The sequence below is a fragment of the Belonocnema kinseyi genome, chromosome 7 (genome assembly GCF_010883055.1).
Source record: "Belonocnema kinseyi isolate 2016_QV_RU_SX_M_011 chromosome 7, B_treatae_v1, whole genome shotgun sequence".
NCBI lineage: Eukaryota > Metazoa > Arthropoda > Insecta > Hymenoptera > Cynipidae > Belonocnema > Belonocnema kinseyi.
Window position 1 is genome coordinate 54,082,868 of NC_046663.1, and position 5,995 is coordinate 54,088,862.

The 5,995-nt window shown below is 28.1% G+C and overlaps 1 protein-coding gene across 1 annotated transcript in view; it reads left to right on the plus strand.

The window, feature by feature from the left end:
- The first annotated feature begins 772 nt into the window (after positions 1-772).
- Positions 773-5,995, plus strand: part of LOC117177265 (sodium-coupled monocarboxylate transporter 1-like) — a 42,416-nt gene continuing 37,193 nt past the window's right edge. Inside the window, exon 1 of the mRNA XM_033367853.1 lies at positions 773-1,103. The gene's annotated coding sequence lies outside the window, so the exon portion shown is untranslated. The remainder of the gene's footprint in view (positions 1,104-5,995) is intronic.

Sequence of the window (5,995 nt, forward strand, 5' to 3'; positions counted from 1 at the left end):
AAAAATATATATTATTATATTGAATAAATGTCATTAATTGATCTTTTTGATGAAACGTTAAAAGCGTTTCGTTCCACAGATTTCGCGGAAATCGAGTAATTGGAAAGCAGATGACTTAATTATTATTGCAAACATTTGTCACCAATAAAAGTAAATTAATTTTTTATTCGTTTGTTTTTGAGTCATGCACTAATAGATTGTACTGAGGATTTTCATTCATTCACGCCTACTTACACCCTGAAAAAAGTTTTTGTTGAAGTAAAAAAATTCTAGTTCGTTCAACTATGGAAATAGGTTATCCAACCAAAAGTTCTTTTTGATTTCAGCAAAAATAATTAGATCGGTAAATTCAAGAAAAAATGTGGTTAAACCAACAAAATGTTTGTTCCAGTCAACAAAAATGTAGATTACTTAAACAAATTCTTGCTTGAAATAAACCAAACGATTTTGTTGAATGAACGACAATTTTTATCTGAGTGTATGCCATCTGAGAGGCACGTGTACTTTGAAACCGAGTCGGTGATTTCAGATGAACTTAAATGTAAACAAACGAAGTAGAATCACGTGGATTAATTAGTTCAGAAATTTCAGTTCAGGTTAAATGAGGAATTTCATTGAAAAATTAAACCCCGTAAGTTGACGCGTTCTCACATCCATTACAGTATGTATGATGACAGGATATCTTCGAAACCGGGAGTGGAAAGGGAACACTTCGTATAAAGGCGCACATGACAATTAAAACGGCCAGTCTCAAAATTCTGCTTCTTAATCCAACGCGTATCCCAAGTTCATTTACTAATTGTCGGCAATTTCCAGTCACTTTTGCATCAAGTTATGAATTTTTTTCAACGTGTGATTATAATTGACGTAGGTTTTCTACAGTTGAGCTAAAACGTCTTTCACAAAATAAAGAAAAAAAAGCACGCGATCTAATTTTATCAAAGAAATTCCGGTTCATTACATTTATGCGTTACATCAAGAAAACCAAAAATCACGCATTTATTACCGTTGACCGGCCACGCGGACTAGGTTGAGGTTTTTTTTCTATATAAAAAGTGTCAGAGAATTAAAGTGTCATTAGTCGGCGACTAAAACTTACTGAGGTGAGTTTTGTACATTAACAATTATTCAGTTTTTTAAATTGTATTTTCCAGTATTTTAATTATACGTTTTATGATTTTTTTAAATTGTAAACATTTTTCACATCCTTTGTTAAAATACTTGTAGAAAAATATATGGCAGAAATTTTTTAAATTTAGTTTAGAATTATTCAACTTGTTAACGTACCCAATTAAAAATGATTCATTTGAAATTTATTATCATTTATTTTAGGTGATTTAAATGGATTCATTAAAGTTTTTAGATACAGTTTCTGTTATTGAAATATTTCAAAGTTTGAACCCTACGGTGCCTAATACAAATTTGAATTTTTGGATTTTGCAAATGTTAACCCTCGAAATTTCTTTTGGTAAAAAATTCTTGCCATAAATTTTATTATATTGCTAAACACATATTTAAGACTAAACAATTTTTTAACCTCTAGAAATAATTTTTTTTATTTGTTGCGGAATAAGCCTTAAACTTTATTAAAAATTTTTCTTGAAGATATTATCAAGCAGAGAATGCGAAAATTCCTACTTTCATTACAATTAATGATTATAAATGGCCGCTATACATTTTATTTTTCTGCAATAATATGCATAGAATTTCTTCTAAAATATAAAAAAAAAAATACTTTCAGTAATGACTAAATAAAAAAAATCCATACTAGTTGACAGGAAAAAAATCTTGTATTTCGAAAATACACAAGAAATACTTATTTTGTACAGTAAAAATATTCATATAGTATTTTAAAATGTACTTTAAGCTAAAATTTAATTGAAAAGTATGCACAAAGGTCACATTTTTAAATGAAAGTATCAATTTAGTGATCCTTGAATTATTTTGAATTCCTTTCAACTATTTTGGATTTATCTGTGATTCGTATCATTTTCATTAAATTTTCTTGAATTTCCTGCATTTTTACAAATTCACTCTAGTTTTACTTAAATAAATACACGATTTAGAATTATTTAATTTTGTACAATTCTTTTAAATTCATTTAGAATTCATCCTGAAAATAATTTTTACAAACATTTATTTTACCTAGTTTTTTAGGACTTCTCAATTCACTTGAATTCTTATGAATTTCATCATATTCTTCTCATTTTTCTTATATTGCGTTAAAATTCACTAGAATTTTATTTAATTCATTTTTTTTTGGATATTTTAAATTTCGTTCAATTTACTCTAATTCTTATCAATCTCATCCGATTATATATAGTGAATTCCCTTAAATTCTTATAAACTCACTTCCACTTTACTGAAATTAATAGATTTATTTTTCTATTTTTTTCTAGTTTATTTAAATTATTTCGAATTTTACTTGAACTGGTTTGAATTCACTAAAAATTCTGATGAATTCTTTAAAATTCACCTTGAATTTTTAAAAATGTCATCAAATTTCAAGAATTTTTGCTATCGCTAGGCATACATGTTTTTAATTTTATAACTATGCAGAATATACTTTTTATGTTGCACAAGAAATTCTGTGCATATTATTCCAGGAAAAAAATTCAGGTGCCATTTTAGATCATTCGCTGTAATGAAATGAATTATTTTCGTATTCTAGGCCCTATAGAACCTTCAATTCTTTATTTTATAAAAGTTATTTTTATTCCCTAATCAACACAAAATAATTTCTAGAAATAAAATATTTTCTAGCCTTTAATTAGTATTTTTTTAAATTGAAAATTTATTTTTAGTTTGAAAACAGTCTAGCGAAACTTCTCAACGATTTTTAAACAAGAAAAAAATGTATGCTAGTATTTTTTTAACAAGATTAAGAAATTTAGAGACCTAGAGTTTGCAAAATAAAAAATTAGTAATTTTATTGGGCATTGTATAGAACCCTTTATTTTAGAGTAAGTTATTTATGAGCTTAAAGTAATAGAAATAATTAAATTCAAAAGCCCCTGTTTCAGGTTGTCGACAATTTTCTAAATAAAAATGGCAGATTCTGCATGGTCTTATAGTACGATTTTTAAACTAAAAAGAATAAGTTTATTGAACATCTAAAATAGAATATATCTAAAACCTACAGTGAATTATACTGACCTTTTTGTATCACGATTATTAGGTACACCAGAACCCCGATTGCGTAACCCCGTGTTTAGTAATTCCTAGAATTGCTGGACCATGGAGTTTCTCAGGCAACAGGGCGAGAGACGGTTTGCAATCTCGCCTCTGAAGGGCCGCAGTGCGCGGGTACTCAGTCTAGTATATTGCGCAATATTGTACATTCCAATTGGAAACGGATCAGGCGGCACCGAATATTTACGTTTCGAGGGTACCGCTTTAGTAATAAGGCTATTTTCAGGCAACTCTCGACACTGTTACTAAATCGGGGTTCCGGTGTAGTATAGAATTTTACTTAAACTCGAAGAAAGAATACAAACCAAATTTCTAATGAAGTTCCAAACTTAAGCAAATTTATGAACCTTCATAAAATAGAATAATTTTTTTTTAAATTTGATTTTCTAATTCCTAGAATTAATTCAAGATTATTTTGATGATACTTTTGCGGTAAATGGCTTTTAAATACAAAAAGAGATAATTATATAAGACAAAAAAGTTGTTTTTGATTACATATTATAATCCAATAGTGGTGCACAAAAGAATTCACACTTCAATTATTTTAAATCGTCTGGAATGCCATGACAATTATTCTAAGATTGAATAACAGACAAGAGCGTGAAACACATTATTATGACGCGAATTTCATTTTGTATTAATTCACTATCAATCAAAAGAAAATCTTTATTGTATGTCAACAAACATTATGTAAGTACACGATTTCCTGCGAAACAGTTTTTCCTTCAAAACAAAAATGATCAAATACGGAAAAAATAAACTATTACTTAAATTATTGGTGAAAAGAAAAAGAAAATTAAGGTAAACGTTCCGAAAATCGTGACGCTAATTTTCTTGTTTTTTATATCATTTGAATGAAATCAAAGTCCGTTTCACACTATAAAATGCTGAGAATAAAATTTTTATATCATCAAATGTTACTTTAGACATCTTTGTAAATAGGATGTCGAATTCTCGCATCGAATCTGCTTTGTTAGTTTAACTAAAAAATTTCTTATGTCAAGGTAGTTTGGTTCATTTTACAATTTATATGCTAATAAAAAAATGAATCAATAATATATAGTTGTATGATATAATCTTCGCTCGGACAAAAATATTTGATTTGGCTAAAACAAGAATTTAATTTTGTTGCTCTAGAAGCGACAAAATTTTGTTGTTGTACACAAAAAAATTTTTTCCTTCAAAAAATTCTTTCTTTGACCTCAAAAAAATGGTCTTGGATCAGCAAAATTTCGATTTTGGTTAAATTAACATGCACCTTTCTGAGTGTTACAGAGATTAGCTGCAGAGTATTGGATTTTCATTAACGACTTTTTTGACTATAGGTCAATAGATATTATTAACTAATAATAATTTTTCGATCTTCTAATATTTCTAATGACATTTTTAATCTCTTGATTCTAGTTTGAATCACTTTAAGTCGGCCATAGAAAATTATCGTAAATTTTCGGCTCGATTTTCGAAATAATATCGGGTATGTAATATAATCATAATATGGGTTTTTGACGTAAAGAAAAAAATCCAGAGCACGTCATTTGCAATCGAATAATACACAAAGCACGTTTAGTTTGATGTTAAACATTTTTCTAGAACGTTCTTACACTTTTATCTCATAAATGATGTAATATAACGTTTGGGAATGCAGAATGCATACAATCGAAAGAACAATTTTTTACAAAAAAGTCACGAACTAACGGCTAGACTTTGGATAATTAGTTCTTTGAACTAAAGATAGATACAATTTTTATCGATTAAAGGAAACATCTCAGGAAGTTTTTCCAAATAAATTATAAATTACAAAACAAAATCTGAAAAATATTTGGTAACATTTCTGTTGATCAATCACGACAGCATATTTGTAAATAAATTTTGAATATGCATTAAATGCTTCAAAAGTACACTACAATCGATCTTCTAATCTCATTTTTACTTATTATTTAAACAATATGATAAAATAATTATTTACCAATATAATTTTCTTTCTCCGAAGTAAGAAGCTAAATGAAATTGTTAGGTATCAAAATGAAAGTTCATATCAAGCATTATTTTTCAATTGCTCCAACTTTAAAAGTTATGTTCCTCGATTTCCTTGAAATTTTGGAAATATGTTCTCCTATCCAATATTACTTTATCAAAAAATGCATAGGCCAAGAGAATCACTTCTTAATTAATAATGGGGAGGGTTAGAATTTTGAACACCAACGATTGCACGGATATTTTTAAAAGCCTATAACTTCCTTTTCAAGTATACGATCCAAACTTTTTATTAGGGATTTCGAAAGGCTATTTTTTTTATCCTTTTATCCTTAAACTTGGACTATTTAGAGCGAAATTATTAGGAAAAAGTTTTACCCGTACATTGCACTTTCATAAGAAATAACGATTCGGTCGACAAATTCTAGATTATTAATTTAATTGAGGATATGTGACAAGATTTAAAGTAATTAAAGCACGTTGAGTTTTCACGCACATTGCTATACTGACCTGTATATTAAATTTAATACACATGTATGTTAAATTCAGTACACCAATGTATGTTACATTTCAGTAGCGGTAGTGCATATTTGCTTCACACACATGTAAATTAAACCTCGCACAGATTTTTATAACAGTGTGGGTCTTCTTAATCAGATTCGATAAAAACGAAGTCAATCCTTTCTTCGACCGTCAATATAAATATGCGTGTGTAATTTTTTGTAGTTCTTACGGTCTTCAATTGTTGAAAAAATATATAATAAACGAGAATTACTGAAAAATTTCGTTTATTCAACCTTTCGACGTTTCGGCATCACTGCGTGCCTTT